Here is a 25956-nt window from a genome sequence, read left to right as displayed (position 1 = left end):
AAATCTCATTTTAATTTCTTGAGATGGACCCTTAAGTTGTTTATTTGCAGCCTTTCTACTTTAAAAATATATATTTCTAAAGCTATAACATTTCCTCCAAGTATAGAATTAACTGTATCCCCAAATTTGAAATGACATGTATTTTAATTATTTTTGAATCCAAAATAATTTTGAATTCTTTTGTAATTTCTTATTAGACCCATGTGCGGTTATTTAAAAATGCAATCTAATTTCAAAGGTTTTCTCATTATTTTTTGTTACTGATTTCTAATTTAATCCCACTACCATCAGAGGGCACTGCGAATGATCTCAATCCTTTGATATTTTTTGAGGCTTTTGCTTTAAGGACACAGTGGGTCATACTCTATCCTTACTGGGTGTGATGTTCTCTATTAATTAGGTTATGTATTTTGTTGCAATATCTGACTTTCTGTATCTTTACTAATTTTTTGTTTGCTAGTTTGATCAGCAGTCAGTGTGGTTATGGTCCTTAATCTAAAATTTTAGTTAACTTATACAGTGCTTATAGTGGGTCAGATACTAGTTCTAAGATACAAAATATATATATATATGCTCCATGGAAGCAAAACTATATGTATAAAAATAAACAACCACTCCAGGAAGCAGAAGCCATTAGTCCCATTTTACAGATGAGGAAATAGACGCAGAGATGTTAGTTTACCAAAATGCTGATAGCCCAGCTAGGAAGAAGCAGAGTTGAGATTTAAACCCAACCAGAGTCCACGTTCTTAATACTAGATATTTATAACACATGATCCTAGGATAAAATGTTTTCCCTCAAGTAGAAAAATATTCCATTGAAACAATAACCCCCCCCTCAAATGGTTAAGAACTATGTTTTTATTAGAAATGATTAACATATAAATGTTTAAAAGATATAAATATTACATCCTCCAGTATCAGGGCAAACTATGCAAAAAATATGGACACAAAAACCAGACTGAGAATTACACTAAATGTCAACAATGGTTATTATGAGGCATTGGAGACGCTCCCTTTTTGTTCTACTCTCCCCTGTTTTCTGAATCCTTGACTATGTATCACTCTTACAGTAAGTAAAAGCCAAAGAGCATTCTATAACCACCAACTTGAGTGCTTTGTCTTAATTTTCAAGAGATAAAAATGATGGCAAAACAAATTCATCAGAGATAACTGGATGCTAAACAGTGCTTTGTAAACTATAAAGCCATTCAGATGTTAGTAATTATAAACATTTCGTCTTACCCTTTTCAAATTTCAACTGTTTTTAAGCGCCCGATGATTTTAAAAATTAAATGTTTTGTCTAAACAAATTCATAAGAGTTGATTTTTGAAGGGCAGAACATTAAATTACCACACATCCCTGAATACTAACAAAAACGAAAGCAACCAACAAATTCACAACAGTATCACACTCTTCTAGTGTCACTGAAAATCCCTTGATCCGTAATTTAATAAAATGCTGTTTCAGTGCTGACGATATAAATAGGAAACTCAAATTTAACCCCCCAAAAGTGATCTGCTATTTTTGGAAAAGTATTTTTATAACTCCTTAAGAAAAGGGAATAGTTCATTTAAAGATGATTTAATACACATTGTAACATTATAAATGTCCATATCATAATTAGCTTAGTCTATTTAGGATACATTTCCCTTTCAAAGTTTCTTTTGCTATTTCTGCAGCAGAACCTATGAACAAAGATCGCACAGCTGCCTCGCAGATGTATAATTTCAGTGTTTGGATTCCATTCTTCCTAGCTTCATTCTGCAAGAGGTTTTGGATTTTCTATTTCCATATGGTTTTTGACCTTCCTCAGTTTAGGTTCTACCTCCCCACATCTTACTCTATTTTAGTCAATTACTATAGAAAAACACTTCAAATTTGAAATGTCTTAGTTTTTTTTAAAACTTCCACAGCTGAAAAGAGGAGAATATACAACAAAAAAGATGGACAGATAACTAGAATAGGACAGCCAAATTTCCAAAACTTTGTATTTCTATTTAGGTAACTCCCCTCTCTATCCCCTAAATTCTAAGTTTCCTGTATTTCAGGTTCAGACATACAAGCTTAATGTATGAACAGAATTTCAGCTTTACTCACCTAATTTCATCACATTCTTAAGTTATGGCAGAATCATTAAGCAGTAAGATTTTTTTTTAAAAAACTTATACTATGTATACCAAAATGTTTGCAGATGTCACCTTTGAGTAGTATGAATATAACAGATTTTTACTTTTTTCTCGGGGCTTCTCTGTATTTTACATTTGTTCAGTAAGCACTACTTCTGTAACTAGGAGGCAAAAAAGCCTTGTTTGTTTTAAAGAAAAACCTTCAAGGAAGAAGATTCAAAAAAGTCTACATATCATAACCACTTATACAAAAAATTTTTATGGAGCAACATAAACAATTTAATAATATTCCAGAGGACAGTCTCAGCAACATTAATAGCTAAAAACCAGGTTTCATTTCTCAACCCATTTGACTCCAAAGTCTTCCCCCAGATGAGCTTCTTCACTTTCATTTTCAACTGATGTGGCAGTATTTTTAAATCTTTTTTCTTCCTGTTCTCTCACAAGATAGATTTTAAGTGTATTCTAAGAAACAATACAAATAGCAATTATGTTTTACAAATATCTACCCAATTTCAACTACTTTAGAGTAAAAGCCATGATAAAACTGTGAAAAAAAAGCTTGTATTTTTTTGATCATCATCAACAAAAGCTTGATCATCATCAACAAACTTATGTCTTAGAAATGAGATATACAATAGAGCACTAATTTTAAAAAATGTTTAGAAAAGGGTTCTGGATGTTTAGAAAATAACTGTAATCCGCTGACCTTTTACTATCCTTTTCTCTACAATGCAAAGGAAACATTAGGCCCAGCAAAGAATGCCAATCAAAAATTACCCATGAGAAGTGTCAAACAAATCTTAAATATTAAAAATAGAAGCGGGATCAATTATTCAAAGTCAATCAAATTTAACCCATCAAATATAAATACATTTAGACCTTGAGTGGAGAACATGTTTTACCAGGTACCTCAGGCCAACACTACAGCAAACTCAGGCAAACTGACCTTCTCCTTGTGGAGAACACAGAATACAAACAGGCAAAAATACAGTAAAACACGTACCTGACTGTGTGCAGTTCAGGTCTCCATATTAAAATTACCCTACTCCATCTGAGAACAAATATAACTTTGTGGTCAAGAACACAGATTCTAAAGTCAGACTACTTGCGTTTGAATCCCAGCTCAAACCTTGACAAGTTATATAACTTCTGCGCCTCGTTTTTCTCATGCGTAAAAAGGAATAGAAAAGAATATCTGTATCATATAATACTTATAAGGATAAATGGCTTAACATGTACAAAGTACTTGAAATAGGGCCAAGTACACAGTAATATTAGGTATTATTTAATCTGTCTTGATCTTGTGTTTATTCTATTGTTCTACATTACTGAAACTGAAACCCATTTACCTTTTACATGTGAAAAATGAGTAAAAATTAATTTAAATTTATAAACTGAAAATATCATATACTAAGTAAAATATATTAAACTGATGCTTTTTATCAAGTCATTGTTACTTTAATGGCATCATCGACTCAATGGACGTGAGTCTGAGTGATAGTGAAAGACAGGGAAGTCTGGCGTCCTGCAGTCCATGGGGTCACGAAGAGTTGGACACAACTGAGCAACTGAAAAACAACGTTTCCAAGGTTCAATAAACTCCGACTCCATAACAACTAAGGAATAAGATATTTTAATTAATGTTCCAATTTAAAAGATTACCATATTCAGTTTATAAATCTGAAAGTTACATAAAGCATCCTTAATACTACATTATACTGAGCAGAACTGAAATACATTTGAAAACAGACACATTAGGAAAATCAAACGATTGTGTATATACCCTAACAGCTTTTATGGAGAGAAAAGAATGAGTTCTGGTGTCATGAGGGGCTTTAGTAGGAACTTAAGCTGATATTTGTGTAACTTTAATAAAGGGTCTGAAATTGGTAAAAACACGAGAAAAGGTTTTATTTTTCTCCAGTTTCTACTCCAAACTGTGATTTGCCCAATTTCCTTTTCCTAGTCCTTGATGGCATCTGGAACAATCCCTTCTGTTCAAAAGTCCAGCCCCATTTACTGATATTGAAATCTTTAATCCTCAGTCTTTCAATCACCTCCTTCATCTCCAAATTCAGGCTTCGCCTATGGTCCAAGAGACTTCAACAGAGGAAGGGGTGAGGTCTGGTCTCTTTGTGGGATGGGGCGTAGGGACAGGACAAAATAAACAGCTCCGGACCTGAGCTCCCAGGAGTTTCTGTGGCTGCTGCCGCCTTCCTGGCTGATGGGAACCATACTGTCTGTATCACAGGTAGTCATATGGCGACTGTTCTTCTGGGGACAAGCTGGAACTTTCTGATAACTAAGGAGTGAGAAGCTCTTACCCCTGCACATTCCTAGCTAAAGATCTGCTTCGACTCTCCCCTCTCCAGCAGCCCAAGCCCTGTCAAAATCACTGAAGCCTGGTTCCATTCTGCAGCACCACTTGAACTCAGAGAAATTCAAAACAGACACAGGCTATTCCACTGTCACCGTCTCTGTCCACAGGGAGCTTTCTCTCCAGTTTTCTTTATCCCTTTTTCAAACAGGCACAGATAAACCAATCAGGTGCATAATGACTACTCGTCTAGGTAATGAGATGTTCTGCTCTACTTTTGCTGGTACTCCAGCAAAAAAAAAAAAAAAAGGTGGTGGGGAGAAGAAGGGTATTTATAAGAAAACAGATGACTTTTAAAAGATTCAAGATTCACCTTTAGGGGAATACATGGAAGAAGTGATCTTTCTGTGACAATGGCAGTTCAGGTGTGATATCTGCTTTTCTTCTTTTCCTCTCTAATGAGAAGAGTCAATCTTCCCTGGTTTTGAAACTCGAGGAAAAAAATTAATACCAACTGACTTCTGAGAGCCTCTGCTTCAGGGGGGGCGGAAAAAAAGCCTATTATCAAATGCCTTCAGCTCAAAATAACTGTTATGCTACAGTGGCATAATCTGGACCCACTTCACCATCAACACATACAAACACCTGGACGCTTACTCTGCACAAAGCACTGAACTAGTACTGTTGGTGAAACAAAACTTTTTAGGACAAAATTCAACCAAGGAGCTTATAAAACAGAGCATAAGACAACTTAAACTTTTTATTCTCTTGTTTTTTAATACTTTTACAAAAGCAAATGAGTTTTTATACATCACAAACAACAGTAAAACACAAATGACAAATAAAAAAGCAAATGCAGTGTGCCAAAGAGCGAGCCGACACCCACACAAGAGTCTACAGATGAGCACAAAAGACTGGATTAGAAAAATGAGCCAAGGACAGAGAGATGCAAAGTGCCAAAAAAACTGCTCAACCTTATTCATGAGGTTATGATGATTAGACTATGATTAAAACTATAATGCTGTGTGTGCAGCTGGCAGACTGGCAAAAATGCAAACAGACGGATGTTACTGTGAAGAAGGGAGGGGAGAACATACGCAAACACGTGGTTGCAGAGTGAATTGTTATGAAGATTTCGCAGTGCAGTTTGGCACCATATCAAATCTGTATGGCTTCTCTTACAGTAAATGCATTTCTAAGAATTCATCCTATAAAATAAAAATACTCTCAGAGGATATGTACAAGCACCACAGCATTGTCTGTAATGCCAAAAAATTGGAAACAATCTAAATATTCATCGGTAGCTGATTACTACATTAAATTAAGGTGTATTTGTAAAAGGGAATACTACTCGGCTACTAAAAAGAACAACAAAATTGATATTTACTGACATTAAAGACTCCTGCCACATATTCAGTGAAAACAAAGTTACAAAAATTATGCATAGTATGGCCCCATTTTTTGCAAACAGGGAAAGGGATTAAGAGGAAGAAATGAAGACAGTGGAAAAGAAAAATTATCTTTATATTACTTTTAATAGCAGTAATCTCTGGAGCACAGGGCAGGATTACAGAAGACATTGACTTTCTACTTTCGGGCTGTGACTGTTTGACGTTTCAACACAAATATGTGTAACTTCTTTAAACAGAAGAAACAAAAGTTCTTTAAACAGAAAAAACAAAAGAGGTCGTCTATGGCGCCAGACAGGGAAACGACACTGGAGCTTCACCTGATTAAAAACTGAGAAGGCTTACAGTGAAGAAATTTAACGTAGTTAATGATACACAAGAAACACCAACTCCCTGCAAACAAAAGTACAGAAGAGCCAACTTTTAGCCTTGGACCACTGAGGACAGCTTCACAGAGAGACAGGATTCTCGCTAGACTTTGAAGAACTATGATAAGCAAAGAATGGGGGGAGGAAAGGCAGCACCCTACGATACAATGCATACTTGAGAACTTTTAATAGCCACATTAAAAAAGCAAACAGAATCAAAAATGCATTTATTTAACCCAACATATTCAAACAGTAGCAACAACATGTAATCAAAATGTGTATGTAAAGGTGTTTTACCTTCTTTTTACTGCACCATCTTCAAAATCCGGTGCAGACTTCAGACTGGCCACAGTCTGAATATTCAACCACCACACGCGGCACCACAGTGGACACTGCAGATCTAACGATTCCGAACTCACATCCAGAACTGGACATTTAGGTGACAGAGGCTAATAAAAGAGCACTGGGGAGTGAACGAGGCAGAAAAGGCAGGAGGGGCCAGAGAAGAAGGCCAGTATGGGACAATCTGAATTTTATACTGTAAGCAAATAAGAAACCAGAAAAAAATATTTAACAGGTAGAGATGATCACTAAAGCACTATTTCAGAAAGATTAACTTTTTTCTTTACTCAAGATACACACATATAAATACAGCAAGCAAGTCTTTTTCTCAACATTTTTTTATTATGTGAAAGATTACTGAAATTGACACAATAAAAGTTATCTGTCATCAAGTGATAGCATTTTGTTGACCTGATATATAGACACTGTTCAAATATTTTTATTTCATGACATTTTTAAATGATTTTTTTGAAAAATAAATAAATTCAAGAATCTCACCAAAAGTTAATAGCCTTAACTTTAGTATTCCCCAACAGGACCTCCTTTCAGCTAGAAATCTAAATATTCTTTGTTAAATACAAATTTAAGACATTCAAGATTTTATATTCCTGAAATATATTAAAAAAATTTTAATTTCAAGTAAGAAAGCTACCCACAAATCTCAATATACACAAAACAGCATGACAACCATGAAGTCTCCTCCAGATTTAACTTCAATATTGAGAGCCTATAACATTTCAGATGGTTTAGGTAAATTATTTATCTAAAGAAAAAAAAAAAAAAAGCTCAAAAGAAGAGATAGGAAAGCAGGGCATGGAAGAATACCACTGGTCATATGCCATTTCCTTTGTTACCTGAAATGACCGCCAGGGCAGAAAAGTGACTTTTCAGCTAAAAATCAGAAATCCAGTGATGTCATCAGGACCAAAAGCAATTTCAGTAACTAACCACTCTGCATTACAGTCATGTAACTTTATTCTTTTAAGCAGAAAACAACATTAAAGCTTATCAACTCCTTTCACTTTTTAAGACAAGGAAACAAAGATCCATATAGAGTTAAATACAGTATCCAAGACTGCACAGTTAGCTTAGTGGTAATACCAGTGCTATATAGATGTTAGTTTACAAAACTCAAAAGCCAAGGCTCGAGTGTTTTGCGGCTTCTTGAAAATTTTTCAAATTTCCCAAACTGTCCACAACAGGTATACTATTTTTGTAATTTTTCAAAAAGCAAAAAATGTTTGCTTTAAAAACTACTAAATAGTGATACTTCCAGGAACCCTCTCCTCTCCTTTCCAGTCCAAGGTCTCACTGTACCGGCCACCTTCTCAGGAAAGCCTTCAAAAGCACCTGCACCCTAAACAGACCAACTTCCCTTACTACTCTTGTAAGCCACCGGTCCTTCTGCTTTGTAGATCTTAATGTAACTATAATCAGATAACCATTTGTGAAGTTTTTTAATGTCTATCTTCTCTATCTAGGTCTTAAATTGCTATTTCTCAGGGCTGTTCTAGAGTCTCTGCTGTTATATACCAGGAGTTCCTGACATGAGGTCTGTAAAACAACCATGAAATTATATACTGTTGTTGGTGTTGTATATAACAACAATCATATACTGTTGTTGACTCAGTTGCTAAGTCACGTCTGACTCTTTGAGACACCATGGACTGCAGCAGGCCAGCCTCTGTCCTCCACCATCTCCTGGAGTTTGCTCAAATTCATGTCCATCGAGTTCGTAATGCTATCTAACCATCTCACCCGCTGCCACCCTCTTCTCCTTTTGTCTTTAACCTTTCCCAGCAACAGTCTTTTCCAGTGGCTCTTCCCATCAGGTGGCCAAAGTACTGGAGCTTCAGCTTCAGCATCAGTCCTTCCAATGAATATTCAGGGTTGGTTTCCTTTAGGATTGACTGGCCTGATCTCTTTGCTGTCCAAGGGACTCTCAAGAGTCTCCTCCAGCACCACAATTTGAAAGCATCAGTTCTCTGGCGCTCAGCCTTCTGCATGATCCAACTCTCCCATCTGTACACAACTACTGAAAAAACCACAGGTTTGACCAGACAGACCTTTGTCAGCAAAGTGATGTCTCTGCTTTTTAATATGCCATCTAGGTTTGTCACAGCCTTCCTTCCAAGGAGCAAGCGCTGTTTAATTTCAAGGCACCAGTCACCATCTGCAGTAATTCTGGCTCCCGAGACAATAAAATCTGTCACTATTTCCACTTTTTTCTCCTTCTACTGCCATGAAGTGATGGACGCCATGATTACTGGATGCTGTAATCTTAGTTTTCTTTTTTAATGTTGAGTTTCAAGCCAGTTTTTTCACTATACTTTCACCTTCGTCAAGGTGAATTTATTTACTTAATTACTATATTTGTGTATTTTTCTTCAGATACTCAAAAAATATCCTTGAAAGGGGTTAAGAACCTTTAAAATAGTGGATTTATGTCATTTACCCACCTAGATAGCATCACCAAGTCAACGGACATGAGTTTGAGCAAACTCCCAGAGATAGTGAAGGTCAGGGAAGCCTGGCACACTGCAGTCCAGTGGGTCCCAGAGTCAGACACAACTCAGTGACTCAACAACAGCCTACTCAGAGCCACCTTTCTTTGAGCAAACAACCACTTGCCCACTTCACACGCCTCCAAGAAGGCTGTCAGTCCCTGACTGCTTCCGTGGGCACATAAGCCAGTTCTGGCAATGACCGTACCCTGCATTCCGTGTGGACTCAGTAACAATCTCTCCATGCGACAGAGCACATGCACCTGGGAAAGAAGTGCTTTTCCCTCTCCCGAACCTACGCAGTAAGGACCATGTAACCCTGGAGCTACCAGTGGTCCTCGCTGCAGATCAAAGTACCTACTGAAATCGAGGCAAAAAAAGTGGTAATAAAGCAGAGAAGACAGATTCCCAATTACATCATCTGAACACTTAGATCCAGTCATATTTATTTCTAGTCTTTTCCCAAAAATGGGTTTGGGAGGTGGTTGGGGGGAGCTTTCCCCGCTTTAAGCTAATCTGAGTTAGTTCTGTCACTTGCAAACAAAGGTCACTTTCGAGAGCCACCTAGTTCCCACTGCTGGAATATACAATGTATTCAATTCCAGATGTCTATCTACCTCCAACTCAAACCTCTGTCAAACTCCAGACCTATAAATGCAACTTGCAAGTAGAAATCTCCACCTGGTGTTTCAGAGGATCAAAACTATTTTCCTGCAGAAACCAGGTCTCCCCGTACTTTTTTCATCTCAGTTAACACACATCTACCTTGCCAGGATTCCAATCTAGGAACCTGGGAGTTACTTGACAGCCCCACTCCTCCTCTCCTCCACAGCTAATTACCAAGTCCCATCCATTCTACACCCTAATTACCTGTCACCATCCTAAGTGTGAACAAGGATGAACAGCTTCCCTACACGTTTCAGTGTCTTTGGTCTTCCCTTCTCCAAACTGATTATCCACTATGTAACTTATCTCCAAAATTGTAAATTTGACTATTTTATCCCCGCACTTGACATACCCCTATTCTTCTTAAGTGAAGTGAATGTGTTAGGGGCTCAGTCATGTCCGACCCCATGGACTATAGCTTGCCAGGCTCCTCTGTCCAAAGAATTCTCCAGACAATAATAATGGAGTGGGAAGCCATTCCCTTCTCCAGGGGATCAACCGAGGGATTGAACCCGGATCTCCTGCATTGCAGGCAAATTCTTTACCATCTGAGCCACCAAGAAAGCCCTTCAAGGAACAGCCAATTATATACAGATAGAGCAATAGCCAAGCCCTACAGCTTCAGATGTTATTAGTGGTACGAAAATGTTTACAGTAAGAAAACAAAGTTCATCACAAATATAACAGAAGAGTAACAACGTGCATAATATCAGGCAGGATAGCTCAAATCCACAGGTTATTTTTTTAATTTTAAATTTGTTTTTTAATTGAAAGATAACTGCTTTACAGAACTGTGTTGGTTTCTGCCAAACATCAACATAAATCAGCCATAAGTATACATATGGCTCCTCCCTCCTGAACCTCCCTCCCACCTCCATCCACATCCCACCCCTCAAGGTTCTTACAGAGCCCTGGTTTGAGTTCCTCGTTGTCAGGCAGCAAATTCCCACTGGCTATCTATTTCACATATGGTAATATAAGTGTCCACCCGTTTTCAATAAAAAATACACAAGAATATCTTTCCTTATCTATTTAGCGTCTTTCCTTATCTATTCAGTAATTCATTAGTTCCATATTTAACTGCCCTCGCCGGGCGCACTAAAGCGCAGGCGGCAGCGCCGGGCGCGCTAAAGCGCGGCCAAGAGGAGCTACCCCACGTCCGATGTCAGGGGCAGAAGCCGGGAGGACCCCATGCCCAAAGGGCGGTGGCCAAGAGGAGTTACCCCACGTCCGAGGTGAGGGCAGCGGCTGAGAGTGCCAGACTGCGAGGGCGCAGGAACGGCCGAGAGGAGCTACCCGACGTCGGAGGTCCGGGGCGGCGGGGGGAGGGCAGCCGGCCGAGAGGAGCTACCCAGCGTCCGAGGTCAGTGGCAGTGGCTGGGACGAGATACCCCACGCCCTTAAGCCCGAGGCCAGGGGCGGTGGCCGGGAGGACCAACCCCACGCCGTGGCTGCGCTGGCGCAGGAGGGCCTAGAGGAGCTATCCCACGTTGAAGGTCAGGAAGGGCGGCGGTGAGGAGATACCCCTCGTCCAAGGTAAGGAGCATTGGCTGCGCTTTGCTGGAGCAGCCGTGAAGAGATACCCCATGTCCAAGGTAAGAAAAACCCAAGTAAGACCGTAGGTGTTGCAAGAGGGCATCAGAGGGCAGACACATTGAAACCATACTCACAGAAAACTAGTCAATCTAATCACACTAGGACCACAGCCTTGTCTAACTCAATGAAACTAAGCCATGCCCCTGGGGCCACCCAAGATGTGCGGGTCATGGTGGAAAGATCTGACAGAATGTGGTCCACTGGAGAAGGGAATGGCAAACCACCTAAGTATTCTTGCCTTGAGAACCCCATGAACAGTATGAAAAGGCAAAATGATAGGATACTGAAAGAGAAACTCCCCAGGTCAGTAGGTGCCCAATATGCTACTGGAGTCCATGAATCAGGGCAAATTGGAAGTGGTCAAACGAGATGGCAAGAGTGAATGTCGACATTCTAGGAATCAGCAAACTGAAATGGACTGGAATGGGTGAATTTATTTAACTCAGATGACCATTATATCTACTACTGCAGGCAGGAATCCCTCAGAAGAAAAGGAGTAGCCATCATGGTCAACAAGAGAGTCCGAAATGCAGTACTTGGATGCAATCTCAAAAACGACAGAATGATCTCTGTTCGTTTCCAAGGCAAACCATTCAATATCACAGTAATCCAAGTCTATGCCCCAACCAGTAACGCTGAAGAAGCTGAACGGTTCTATGAAGACCTATAAGACCTTTTAGAACTAACACCCAAAAAAGATGTCCTTTTCGTTATAGGGGACTGGAATGCAAAAGCCGGAAGTCAAGAAACACCTGGAGTGACAGGCAAATTTGGCCTTGGAATACGGAATGAAGCAGGGCAAAGACTAACAGAGTTTTGCTAAGAAAATGCACTGGTCATAACAAACACCCTCTTCCAACAACACAAGAGAAGACTCTATACATGGACATCACCAGATGGTCAACACCGAAATCAGATTGATTATATTCTTTGCAGACAAAGATGGAGAAGCTCTATACAGTCAGCAAAAACAAGACCAGGAGCTGACTGTGGCTCAGACCATGAACTCCTTATTGCCGAATTCAGACTTAAACAAAGTAGGGAAAACCACTAGACCATTCAGGTATGACCTAAATCAAATCCCTTATGATTATACAGTGGAAGTGAGAAATAGATTTAAGGGCCTAGATCTGATAGACAGAGTACCTGATGAGCTATGGAATGAGGTTCGTGACACTGTACAGGAGACAGGGATCAAGACCATCCCCATAGAAAAGAAATGCAAAAAAGCAAAATGGCTGTCTGGGGAGGCCTTACAAATAGCTGTGAAAAGAAGAGAAGCGAAAAGCAAAGGAGAAAAGGAAAGATATAAATATCTAAATGCAGGGTTCCAAAGAATAGCAAGAAGAGATAAGATAGCCTTCTTCAGTGATCAATGCAAAGAAATAGAGGAAAACAACAGAATGGGAAAGACTAGAGATCTCTTCAAGAAAATCAGAGATACCAAAGGAACATTTCATGCAAAGATGGGCTCGATAAAGGACAGAAATGGTATGGACCTAACAGAAGCAGAAAATATTAAGAAGAGATGGCAAGAATACACAGAAGAACTGTACCAAAAAGATCACGACGCAGATAATCACAATGGTGTGATCACTGACCTAGAGTCAGACATCCTGGAACGTGAAGTCAAGTGGGCCTTAGAAAGCATCACTACAAACAAAGCTAGTGGAGGTGATGGAATTCCAGTTGAGCTATTCCAAATCCTGAAACATGATGCTGTGAAAGTGCTGCACTCAATATGCCAGCAAATTTGGAAAACTCAGCAGTGGCCACAGGACTGGAAATGTCAGTTTTCATTCCAATCCCAAAGAAAGGCAATGCCAAAGAATGCTCAAACTACTGCACAATTGCACTCATCTCACACGCTAGTAAAGTAATGCTCAAAATTCTCCAAGCCAGACTTCAGCAATATGTGAACCATGAACTTCCTGATGTTCAAGCTGGTTTTAGAAAAGGCAGAGGAACCAGAGATCAAATTGCCAGCGTCTGCTGGATCATGGAAAAAGCAGGAGAGTTCCAGAAAAACATCTATTTCTGCTTTATTGACTATGCCAAAGCCTTTGACTGTGTGGATCACAATAAACTGCGCAAAATATTGAAAGAGATGGGAATACCAGACCACCTGATCTGCCTCTTGAGAAATTTGCATGCAGGTCAGGAAGCAACAGTTAGAACTGGACATGGAACAACAGACTGGTTCCAAATAGGAAAAGGAGTACATCAAGGCTGTATATTGTCACCCTGCTTATTTAACTTATATGCAGAATACATCATGAGAAACGCTGGACTGGAAGAAACAAAAGCTGGAATCAAGATTTCCAGGAGAAATATCAATAACCTCAGATATGCAGATGACACCACCCTTATGGCAGAAAGTGAAGAGGAACTAAAAAGCCTCTTGATGAAAGTCAAAGTGGAGAGTGAAAAAGCTGGCTTAAAGCTCAACATTCAGAAAATGAAGATCATGGCATCTGGTCCCATCACTTCATGGGAAATAGATGGGGAAACAGTGGAAACAGTGTCAGACTTTATTTTTCTGGGCTCCAAAATCACTGCAGATGGTGACTGCAGCCATGAAATTAAAAGACGCTTACTCCTTAGAAGGAAAGTTTTGACCAACGTAGATAGCATATTCAAAGGCAGAGACGTTACTTTGCCAACAAAGGTTCATCTAGTCAAGGCTATGGTTTTTCCAGTGGTCATGTATGGATGTGAGAGTTGGACTGTGAAGATGGCTGAGCGCCGAAGAATTGATGCTTTTGAACTGTGGTGTTGGAGAAGACTCTTGAGAGTCCCTTGGACTGCAAGGAGATCCAACCAGTCCATTCTAAAGGAGATCAGCCCTGGGATTTCTTTGGAAGGAATGATGCTAAAGCTGAAACTCCAGTACTTTGGCCACCTCATGCAAAGAGTTGACTCATTGGAAAAGACTCTTATGCTGAGAGGGATTGGGGGCAAGAGGAGAAGGGGACGACAGAGGAGATGGCTGGATGGCATCACTGACTCGATGGATGTGAGTCTGAGTGAACTCTGGGAGTTGGTGATGGACACAGAGGCCTGGCGTGCTGTGATTCGTGGGGCGCAAAGAGTCGGACACGACTGAGCGACTGATCTGATCTGAGTCCACCAAAAGATGGATTCCACTAATCATATGATCTCCTTAAGACGATACTCTAGTGCCTTCTTCAAAACACATTACTGGAGATCTTTGAAAACATCCTTTTGTTTCTTTTCAATTTTTAGAACTCATAGCCTTTTAAAGTATTAGCTGTATAGCACTATTCCCAGTAGTTAAGACATGGAAGCAACCTAAACACCCATCCACAGAGGAAAGGACAGGAGTGGTGCGTGTACACAATGAAATACTAGTCAGCCATGAAAAAGAGTGGACTAACGCCATCTGCAGTAACATGGATGGGCCTGGAGGCTATCATACTAAGCGAAGTAAATCAGACAAAGTCAGATAGCATATGATATCACTCACTTGTGGAATCTACAGTAGGACACAAATGAATTTACCTATAAAACAGAAGCAGATTAACAGACTAGAGAATAGCCTTGCTGTTGCCAAGGAGTAGGAGTGTGAGGGAGGGAAGGATTGGAGTTTGGGATTAGCAGATGCAAACGACTATATAGGATAGATAAATAAGATCTTACTGTATAACACAGGGAACTATATTTAGTACCCTGTGATAAATCATAATGGGAAAGAATATGTATGTATAACCAAATCTACACTCTGCTGTAGAGCAGAAATTAACATATTGTAAAGCAACTGTACGTCAATAAAATTTTTTAAATGTTGGCTATAAAACTGACAAACGTAACTATGATTTAGAAAATTATCCAAATATTTACAATTATTTTTATATTTACTTTTTAGAAAACTAAGTATATGATGATTGTTAATGATGATATATAAATACTGGATATTGTCTTTAAAATAATCCACAAAACGGGCTATCACAACTCTACCACAATTCCCCCTTATATAATCTGTGCCATTTTGTGAAAATTATCAGCGCTTTAGAAACCTGTCATTTCAGAAAATGAGCAAAAGAAATGAAGACGAAAATCTGGGGGGAGTGAAAGTACCTCACGATCAGGCTGGCATACCCAGGTGTGAAGAGATCCCATCCAAACACATAAGCGCCTCTCTATGGTGCATGAAACATTCGACCTGCTCAAGAGGTTTAGCGAGCACCCTCTCTATTCACCGTAACAGTAGGGCTATAAACCCTTCCCACGTAAATGTGGTTTAAATTCTTCTTCCCAACATGTTCGCTAAAGGAATAGGAGTTTTGATAAGTAACAGAAATCCTACTCATTAATTCTAAAGCACATATATTTTCCTTATCTTAGCATTTCTGAAATGAAGGTGCAATCCATGGCTTCTTAAAATCAACTAGAAGCATATTTTCTTTATAAGCGGTCTATAAAATGAGGGTGTATCTTAGAGTTGGCATAATTCAACACAATTCAGCATTTAATCTTGTAAGTATTAAAGAGTTGGACTGACCCGGTCAATAATGACCTTGAGGTTTTAAAACAGCGTTCTAAAAGCATAAACACTAATAAAAAGTAGAAGAGGGAAGAAGGAGACACTTTCTAGATCAAAATTTAGCCTGAGAGGAAATTCATTTTCCTTTCTCTCCATGGCTCCCTGCTCCCAAGATCCAAAAGTCCAATCAATACTACTAATAATTGATGTCAAACTGCTGCTAGGCCAGACAGGGGCCTTTTGCAAAGCCAGTTACAGACCCATTCTACAGGCTTAGGAGCAGAGCTAGTATTTGTATAAAAAGTGCTGTAAAAGATCAAATGACGCACAAAATTATACCTTAACATGTGTACATATATAACTATACACGAACTATATTTCAATAATGTTGCTTATTTTAAAAGACAAATGAGTGGCAAAAGCCACAAACTTTCAGTTATAAGACATCTAAGTACTAGGGATGTAATGTACAACAATATGATAAATATAATTAACACTGCTGTATGTTATATATGAAAGTTGACAAGAGTAAATCTGAAGAGTTTTCATCACAGGAATAAAACTTTTTTCCATTCTTTAATTTTGAATCTATATGAAATGATGGATGTTCACTAAACTTACAATGATAATCGTTTCATGATGTATGGAAGTCAAATTGTTATGCTGTACACCCTAAACTTAGTGTTGTATGTCAATTATATCTCAATAAAACTACAAGAAAAAAAAGACAAGTGAGTAAAAATGCAAGAAGAAAATAATAGATTAAAAGACTTCATACCTTTAGAAAACCCTTTCCTTCACAAAGAGTTCATCCAGAAGAAGAAAATGAGGAAGACTTCAAAAAGAGTTGGAATCTGAAATGGGGCTTGAAGAATGGGCAGGACTTGTACACATGACAATCAGCCATTTATTCATCCAAGTAGATGGAACAGTTATAAGCAACAACAGAAGCAGCAGAGAAAGAACATGGGCAGGAAGCAAAAATAGTGGAAGATACATGACGTGAAGTTGCTCAGTCACCTCCGACTCTTTGCAGCCCCATGGACTATAGCCTACCAGGCTCTTCAGTCCATGGAATTTTCCAGACAAGAGTACTGGAGTGGGTTGCCATTCCCTTATAAGAATCTGGCAAATCTGAGGCGAATCCCAAGAAAACAATTTCATTTAACAGAAGACACTGGAAACTTCTGAGTAGGGGAAATGAAAAGGACTCAAGATTAATTTAGGCAGCGATGCCTAAGATAACCTGGATAAGGAAGTAAAGGCAATAAAGTCATAACATTAGTCCAGGTGGGATGGGAATCTGCTTCAGTTAGCAGAGAAAAAAAGACTGAAGAGGGAAAATTATGAAATATACAAAGATATACATAGGACATAATATTGTATACGACTATAGCAAACTAAACAATTTAAAGAAAAATGAACTTTGTGAAAACCAAACAACACTAGATTTGAAAACTTAATAAATACATTTCTGGAAAAATATTAAACACTAAAATTCACACAAGAAATAGAAAACCTACAAAGATCAACTGCTATGTAGTAAGTTGAAATGGTATTCAAATTCCTTTCCAGGGAAAAAAAAAAAATCTAAGCTTGAATGCTCTTATAGGTGAGTTCTGCCAAACTCTCAAATAAAAGATAATCTCAGTCTAAACTGTTTCTGAAAAGAGAAAAAGGACTAAAGTGGTCCAAGTCATTTTATAAATCTATTATAACCTTGATACCAACGTGTATTAAGAACTGAACCAGAGCTGGCATGAAGAGAGAGAAAAGCGGCAATACCATGAAAGGAGAACCAATAGATGCTGACTAGACACGGGTGATGGGACGGGGAAGGGTCTGCGTTTGGGGAAACATCGACAGAAATAAGGAGCACCAGGGAAACAGGTCTGCTAAGAACACGACCTGAATCAGCAGGGAGAGATATTCGTAAAAGGGCAAAAAGAAATAGAGAATTGAGACGAGAATTATTCAGACAGAAGGGTCTGAAATAATAATGTCAAAAGACCAGAGAAGTATGAAAAATGATCTGAAAAGTGAAACTTGGAGAACACTTAGATCAATCAGAAGGACGACCAGAAAGTGGAAAGGGGGCAAAGAATAACAAAGTCAGTATAATGCCAGAGAAGCCCTAGTTTCATCTAGGAAATTCATATTCATCCTTCAGAACTGTTCACAGGGCTCCAAAGTAACAATTTCAAGAAGGCCTTCTAAGATTCTTCCAACATAAACCATCACTAGGTCAGGTCCTCATTTTAAGCTCTTATAAATACTCTGCACTTTAATTATACAATTACATTTAATTACAGAATTCATGTCTGCTTCAGTAGACTCTAAGCTCCATGAGGGAAAGGCACCCTGTCTGTCTTTGCCTTCTGCTGCCTCCTGTGTTATGTTAAAATATAGTATTTGTTGAATAAAATGGGCAGAAGAAGGACAGACAAGGAAAGGCATTCCAAGAATGATGGGTTGAGGCTGAAAGCTACAAAAAGTTCAAGTTGACTTAGAAAGGAGGCCCAAAAGTGTTTATTAGGTTACAGGTGACCTTTGCGAAGGTGAAATTCAGATACCAAGGGTTAAAGAAATGAATAGATGGTCAGGAAGTCAAGGCAGGAAAAGTAAATTACTCTTGGTAATGTCTCGAGTTAATTTTATGGAATGAATTTTAATTTCACTTTAGTTTTGCTCTATTTTTAACGAACATGTACTACTTCTATAAGGACAATTTTTGTTGTTGTTAATATGATTTGAAAAGATAAAGCAGCAACAAGCAGGTGGAGGGAGTAGTGAATAAAAGGGTAAACAAGTACTCAAAGAGAGTAACAAACTCCATTAAGTAGGAAAGAAAAGAAAAAACTGAAATATGGTATTAACTAGGAAGAAGGAAAAACATATTCCTCCACTAAGACGGAAGGAAAAGACGACGATGATAAAAGGAATCCAGTAAATTCTGGAAGGAGCTCCCACTGGAAACCTCAGTGTTCTCAAGAAAGGATGTGAAGTGAAGCGAGTAGAAAAAGTTTCAAATGAGTTCTACAGAGAATGCGCAGGGCGGGGGAACCCAAAACAGAAGCGCCACACAGGTTCTATTAAAAGGGCATTCTAAATTTCAGTTGGCCTTTTGTAAAATTTCATCCCTTTTCTAGCTCAGAACTGCCCTAGTTTAGCTTTAATTTTAAATATTTAAATTCTAGTTCACAAACTATTTCAACAACTGAAAATTGATAGGCATTAATACATTCTACTTTAATTCCGACTTGAACTGCCCTTTTGAAATAAATACAATAAAGGAGTTGTTTTCAACTCAAGCAACAAAATAGCGATCATTTCAATTATGAGTGAACTGAAAAGCGCTCCTAAACTTAAGAGTGTTTGCAGAGAAAGGCTTTTTGTAATTGTTGCTGTTTAACTCTTCGCGTGCCTCACTCTAACAGATTTCGAGTAACAGAGAAAATCTTGGGTTCAAATCTCAGCTCACTTAGTCAAGTTATTCAACCTCTCTCCGTCTCGATTTCCTCTTCTTAAAAAACGAGGAATACAATAACCAGGATTATCCTAAGGATTAAATGACGTAACACAGGTGAACGTGCCAAGTTCGTACTATGTCCTCAGAACAGTTTGCTAACCGTTTGAAAGAGAAAACTCGCAGCACTTAGACCAAATTAAAACATTCGAAAGCCTGAAAAAGCACAAGTCACAAAACGTCAGACCCTAACACACAGCACAGTATTTTTCTTCCCTGACGCAAGTTATTTTTTTCTTGCCAAACCTTTCCACTAGGAGTCTGGAAAGAGAAAAAATGGGTTACAGTCAATCCAGCATAAAGTTTTCAGAAACTGAAGTGCAGAATCACAACAGACATGGCAGCGGAAGCAGCGCAGGACAACAGGTGAACCTCCGAGAACCCTGGCACCTTCCCGCGGGAAAGTTTTGCACGAGGGTTGGCAGTTTCTCCAGGCTCGACCGCCCCATGAAACAGACATTCGTTTTCTTTTTTTCCTTTTAGAAACGTAATAGACAAATCGTGAATATCACTCTCGCCGCTCCCGGGCAAGGGAGGTGAGCGCCTTTCCCATTTAAGGATTCAAGAATCGTCCTTGGTGGCGGCTTTCCCCCACACCGCCTCCCCAAACTCTGCCCGAAACTCGGGGGTGGGGAACAAAGAGGGGCCCGGAGGCGGGGACGTCGCAGGGGGCTGCCGGGGGCCCGGGTCTCCCGCAGGGCTGGGCCCGGGGCGGCAGGGCCCAGTCTGCCGCGGCCTGTCACAGCCTGGGCGGCAGAGACCCCCACGGGGCAGCCGGGCCTGGCGGCCCCCAGCTCGGGCCTCCCGCGCGCGCCTGGCTCCCCCCGAAACTTCGCCTGCGGCCCGCGCCGGCCTCCCCGGCGCAGCCGGCCTCCGCCGCCGCGCACACGCACTCTCCGGGCAAGCCAACTCACCCGAACCCTGGGGAACTCATCCTCCAGCTCTCGGCGCGGAGCGGGGTGGGCGCGGCGAGGCGCGGGGGCGAGGCAGGGGGCCCGGCTCGGCCTCCGCCCGGGGCGTGCAGCGGCCCCAGCCCGGTCGCCCCTCGCGCGGCCGTACAATCCTCGTCTCGCGCGGACGGACACGCCGGAGTCCGATCCTTCCTGCGCCCTCCCCGCCCTCCTCCCTCCTCGCTCCTCCTTCGCCCAGCGCCAGCAGGCGGATTCCAATCTCGGCAGCCGCCGCCGCCGCCGCCGCGGACACTCGCACGGGAGGGAGGGGTGGGGGGCGGCGCGGGCGCGGGGTACGGGGGGAGGGGCGGGCCTCCGCGAGACTCGGCGCAATGCTCGCGCACTGGGAGGGCGCCCGCTCCGCCCGGCCGGGGACGCGAAGAGAGCCGAGCGCGCGGCGGAAGTGCCCGAAGGGTCTGTGGGGCTAGGCGCCCTGCTGCCGGGGAGGAGGGCTGGCCGCCGGCAAGGGGGCGCCGGGCTGCCGTAGGGAGGGGGGCTTCTCCTCCGCGAGGCCCTGCCGGCCCCTCCTCACCGAGACGCCGCATCGCCGCCTTGGCGGGGCCGGCCAGTCTCCGGAAGCCGGGTGGAGAAGACGCCGTGCGCGCGTCGCACAGGACTGAGTGCGGTGGAGCGGCGCAGATACCGCCGCTGCGTGCTGCGCGCTGACCCGGCCCCCCGCACCGCCGGGGCTCCGGGGTTCCTTCGTGTGGCCCCCTCCCCGGACAAACTCTAAAGCTCTACCAAAAACTCTTAACACGTGAGGGCAGGTCAGCGCTGGCGGAGTAAGCCTGGTCGCTGACAATTCACACGCCATGGCGGAGAACTGCCCGACCGTGGTGGTAGTCGTTGCGACAAAGAAACGTACAAACCACAGTCCAACTATTATTTACCCGTAGCTCCCCGGCCTCTCTTTCTGGGCTCTTTGCCAACCTACAGAGGCGCAGGTAGGGGGAGTTGAGGGGAGAGAAGCATTTTCGCGTCGATCCAGGAGCTGTGAGGCCTGGCCCGCCCGGGAACCCTAGGATGGAGCCCGTGAATTCCAAAGGCAGAAGTTGAGCAGCGGTGTTAACCCAACAGAACTGAAGTCAGCGCACTATAAATATTGTTCCCGTCTCTGGTTTCGCTCACTCTAGTGACCTCGGATACCCTCCGAGTCTGAGTCCCTGCATTTGGAAAACGTAAATAGTTGTCAGTCCTTTTTTCTCCCCATTCTTTGGAAAATGCCATTACAAGTATTCAGTGTCCTGTACGTAAAGAGTCTTGGTCTCTTTTTAACAACCAAATGTGACCTTGATCTCTTTGGTAAGTCTTTCAACGAATGCATGGCATTAAATTATCTCTCTACACAAGATACTCTTTTTTTTTTTTTTAAAGTTACCTTTATAAACTATGGGTAAAAAAGAGACAAGGAAAAGAATGTGCCAAGCCCTGATATTTGTTTTCACACACATTCTCCCTTAAGAGATGTTTAGATTCCAGAGTATTCCCTTATATTCCTGTTTAAATGGCTAAAATCCCTTCCATTCTTGTTTAAAGTTTGGGGTTTTGTTTTTTTTTTTTTTTTTTGGGGTCCATCTTTCATTCTGTTCCCCACCAGTCGCTTTTATCCACCTTTGACCTTAATGGTTCAGATACCTTCTGTAATTCCAAATTATCCACCTTTGCCCTTATGCCTCAGACGCCTTCTGTAATGGCAAATTATTTTTTCAATTCTACTTATTCTGTCATTTTTTTTCCTGAACTCTGTACCTGTCTCAGGTTTGAGAGTCATGGATCTTGCTATGCAGGATGAATGTTTGATACATGAGTTTCCCTGCATCACCTAAAATTTGTCACTTTTTCAAGTTTACTACATAGGACACCACTTTTATGTCAAGGGATAGGGTGGCCCTTTTGCTTGAGGAGATTCAGACTAATTAGCCAAAGAACTCATTGATGTAAGCTGAGCAATGGGTCATGGCAGATAAAAACTATGATGAGTGTGTACTCTTTAGAGCCTAGTTCAATTTTCAAATATATGAATCAGTCTATAAAATAGACAACCTCAGGTTAGAAATTTAGTACTTCAAAATGTACAAATCCATGTTGCCTAGTTGTGTTATACGCCACTGTAGAAATTAGAGCAAAACTGAAGCATCAAATTTTAAGTCATCATATCTTTGCTTCTCGAGAAAAGGATCTCCTTTTCAAATTTTCAGGAATTTTATTTCATATCCTTTTGCTTTCCTTGGACAGCCCACCTGAGTGCCCAGGCTGAAATCCTTAGCTTTATCACAGCAGGCAACCTAGGTACTGACAACTGAACAGGGCATGGTGTTTTCTTTGGTTCCTGGCATGTGTATGCATGCCAGCCTGTTTCTCCGGTTTTCCTGCCCACTTAAATGAACAAGAGCAGCCAGGAAGCCCAAAGAGACATCTGAACACGTATGGTCTGGCCCCCAAACTCAAAGGCAACACCTCAAGGTGCAAATTCAACGTTCTCTAATGTGATAGTTTCCCTCTAAGTAGGCTAACAATGCTCTGGAAATGGATCTTTTTTCTCTGCATAGTCTGTTTGAGGTATAAGCCTCAACAGTGGTAGTTGCTGCGCAAATCACATAGCGTTAGTTTGGGATGCAGAATCACCCCTCTTGTACAGTTCTCAGGTCCTCAAGAACACCTTGAGGTGTTCTGATCACCTATCCTAACACCCCGACACAGCCAATTTCGTTTTCTTTATACCACTTTTTACTGTATGAAATTACTTCATTTAGTTATTTGTTTATGGTCTGAGTTTCTCTGACCCACTAGAATGTAAACTCCATGAAAGCAAAAACCTTGTCCATCTTGTTCTCAACTCTTTCTACAGAGCCTAGTACGTAACTAGTGCTCAATATTTGTTAAATGAATGAGATAAAAGACAGAATTTCCTTTAAGCATTTCTGAACCTTGTCATCAAAATCCAGTTGTTTATTTATTTAATTTTCTATTTTCTTTTAGCCACACTGTGCAGTTTGCAGGATCCTAGTTCCCTGACCACAGATGGAATCTGGGCCCCCTGCAGTGTGGAGCCCTAACCACTGGATTGCCAGGGAATCCCTGTATCCAGTTTTAGAGGGTGGCTTAGACTATGTTGAAAAGGTGAGGGTGAGTCAGGGAAGCTATGGGTTATACCATCTTCAGTGAAATGGACATCTCTGCTTTCAGGGATGGTACTAGGTGAATAGACTAAGTTAATCCATCCAAAGTCACTTCCCTGCTATAAAGACTTTATGAGGCAAAGGCAGCCCTAAGCCATCATGGATATGGAGATAATTTAGAATTCAGTAAGGAGGGACTAGTGAAGGGATGCCCTTGGCAGAGCTTTAGTTGTTTTCAAACCCAATATTAAACGCATAAGAGTGCTATGAAGAGTAGAGGAAACAGCTACATTATTCGGATACACACTACTACAACATTTTATTGGTTAAAAATACCCTGGTTAGGGTCATGGTTAAGAAGGACCAAGCCAAAACAGAAATTGTGTTTAAGAAAAAAGATAGTTCTATATATTTAATTGAGTGCACAAAATAAAGTTTAAAAATCTGAATTTGTGTTTTCCTGTGATTGGTATAATATTTTACTTCCCATTTTATCTTTGCTTGTATGTAACTTGATTTTTCCCACTTCTATTTTCATTTCTCTTTGTTTCAAAGGACTTGTTTCCTATGATTAAAAGATGGTTCAGTGAAGCTCTTGCTACAAAGTAGCCACCACTTGGTCCTGCCTAGTCCATGGTCTCAATTGACCTCTCCCTACCATCAGTACACCCTTTACCATAGAACCCAATCCTCTCCTGGCAGGAAGACTCTTCTCAAAGCTCTAGCTCCAAGCCCAGGACTCAGCCACCTGCTGCCTCTGCTACTTACACCAAGGTGTCCTCACCTTGGCCCCCATCTAAGCACTGACTCACAGCCCTTTTCTTGCTCCTGAAGCCCGGGCCTTGTAACCTGTGTGGAACTCGATTTTTTCTGCCTGTGGTCTGGACTCTGCTCTCTGGAGTCTGCCCCAGCCCTACAACACAGACTCTGGTGTGTACCGATTGGTACCCCTAGACTTGTTTGCCTTCTGCTCTGTTTTCCAGAATTTCCCTGTCCATGTTCTATCCATCTCTCAGGCCTCCTTCCCCCCATTCCCATTGCCTCAAGTTGGACATCCTGATGCTTGCTGTTTTCCTGGACGACCCCCTGTTGTTTGCTCACTGTTCTCCAGCTAGCAGGTACTGCCTAGAGGGTCTGACGTCCTCCCACCCAACACCTGGACCTGCGGCCTCCCCACCCCAGCTCCACTCGGCCTACGGTCAATCTGTCCTTCCCTATCCTGTAGCGATTCACCTCGCTGCCTTCCTCTGTCCTGAGAGCAGTGGGTTTATAACCAATTACACTGTATTTTTTAACCAGATATACATAAGAGTGAGTGAGTGAGTGAGTGAAGTCACTCAGTCGTGTCCGACTCTTTGCGACCCCATAGACTGTAGCCTACCAGGCTCCTCTGTCCATGGGATTTTCCAAACAAGAGTACTGGAGTGGGTTGCCATTTCCTTTTCCAAGATAGGTATATATTAGTATATATATGTATATATTAGTATATATATGTATATATTAGTATATATATGTATATATTAGTATATATATGTATATAGTTGCTTTTGTTTTTGCCTGGTTAAAAAATAAAATGTACTAGGTGCTTGCATACATATATATGTATATTTATATATATTGTTAATATGTACAAGTATAAACCATATCCAGTTCTACTTGCTACTCCTAAGCACTGACTCTACTCAAGAATTTTGTTGGTACTAGTAGTCCAGAAGTCCTAGCATCTGGAGCTCAGTATGATCACCTTGTGAATGACCATTCAAAGAAAGACACGGTGTCATCATAAAGATTCAAGCTGAGATAGCTGGGGAGATAATAATTTTGGATCCGGAATGTTGCATTATTACAGCCATGCCGTATCAACTGTCCACGCTCGACATGGTTATCTAAATATGTGAGTGTAGTGGTGCCTCCAGCGTGCATAGACATTCTAGTTTATCTACCACATATTTTGGGGTACCTAACCCTGTGCTAGACAGAAAGTTCTAGAGGACAAGAACTGTCTTTTTCTCACTCCATCATATCCCTAGGATCTAGCCTGCTGCCAGGCACACGAGTATGTGTTCAATATTTACTGAATAAATAAATGTACTATAATGCCCAGTACATTCCTTCTCCTAAAAGCTTAAAATCTCATAAAAATAAGTTGTGCACATAATTTCTTTCCTTGGTGTTTCTGAGTCAAGTTTCATTGTCCTTAAGACAATTGCTAACTCATTTTGTTCTCTATTGATAGATAGCCCTCACTCATTTCTTATATTATTATCAACAAAAGCAGGGTTGAATTTTGGGGTTTTGTTTTTAGTATTTTTGAGGCTTAGTTTTAATGCACTTACCTTGATACAATGGGAGTCTAAGAAATCCTGTAAGGATGACACAGAAGTATCACCGACTATAACTTTTTTTTTGGCCATGCTGCATGGCTTCCAATATCTCCAACCGGGGATCAAACCTGGGACCATGGTAGTAAAAGCCCAGAATCCTAACCACGAGACTAGCAGGGAACTCCCTATCACCGGCTT

At 41.0% G+C, this 25956-nt stretch overlaps 1 protein-coding gene across 2 annotated transcripts in view; it reads right to left on the bottom strand.

Annotated features, from left to right (window-relative positions):
• The window catches only part of BMPR1A (bone morphogenetic protein receptor type 1A), a 142844-nt gene extending 122476 nt beyond the window's left edge, over window positions 1–20368 (bottom strand). For both annotated transcript variants that reach the window (XM_061405562.1, XM_061405563.1), the window contains exon 1: window positions 20280–20368. The gene's annotated coding sequence lies outside the window, so the exon portion shown is untranslated. The remainder of the gene's footprint in view (window positions 1–20279) is intronic.
• Window positions 20369–25956: the final 5588 nt, after the last annotated feature.

Source organism: Bos javanicus, chromosome 28, assembly GCF_032452875.1.
Source record: "Bos javanicus breed banteng chromosome 28, ARS-OSU_banteng_1.0, whole genome shotgun sequence".
In the NCBI taxonomy this organism is placed as follows: domain Eukaryota; kingdom Metazoa; phylum Chordata; class Mammalia; order Artiodactyla; family Bovidae; genus Bos; species Bos javanicus.
The sequence above is the reverse complement of the archived record's forward strand: the minus strand, read 5'-3'. Positions and strand labels throughout refer to the sequence as shown.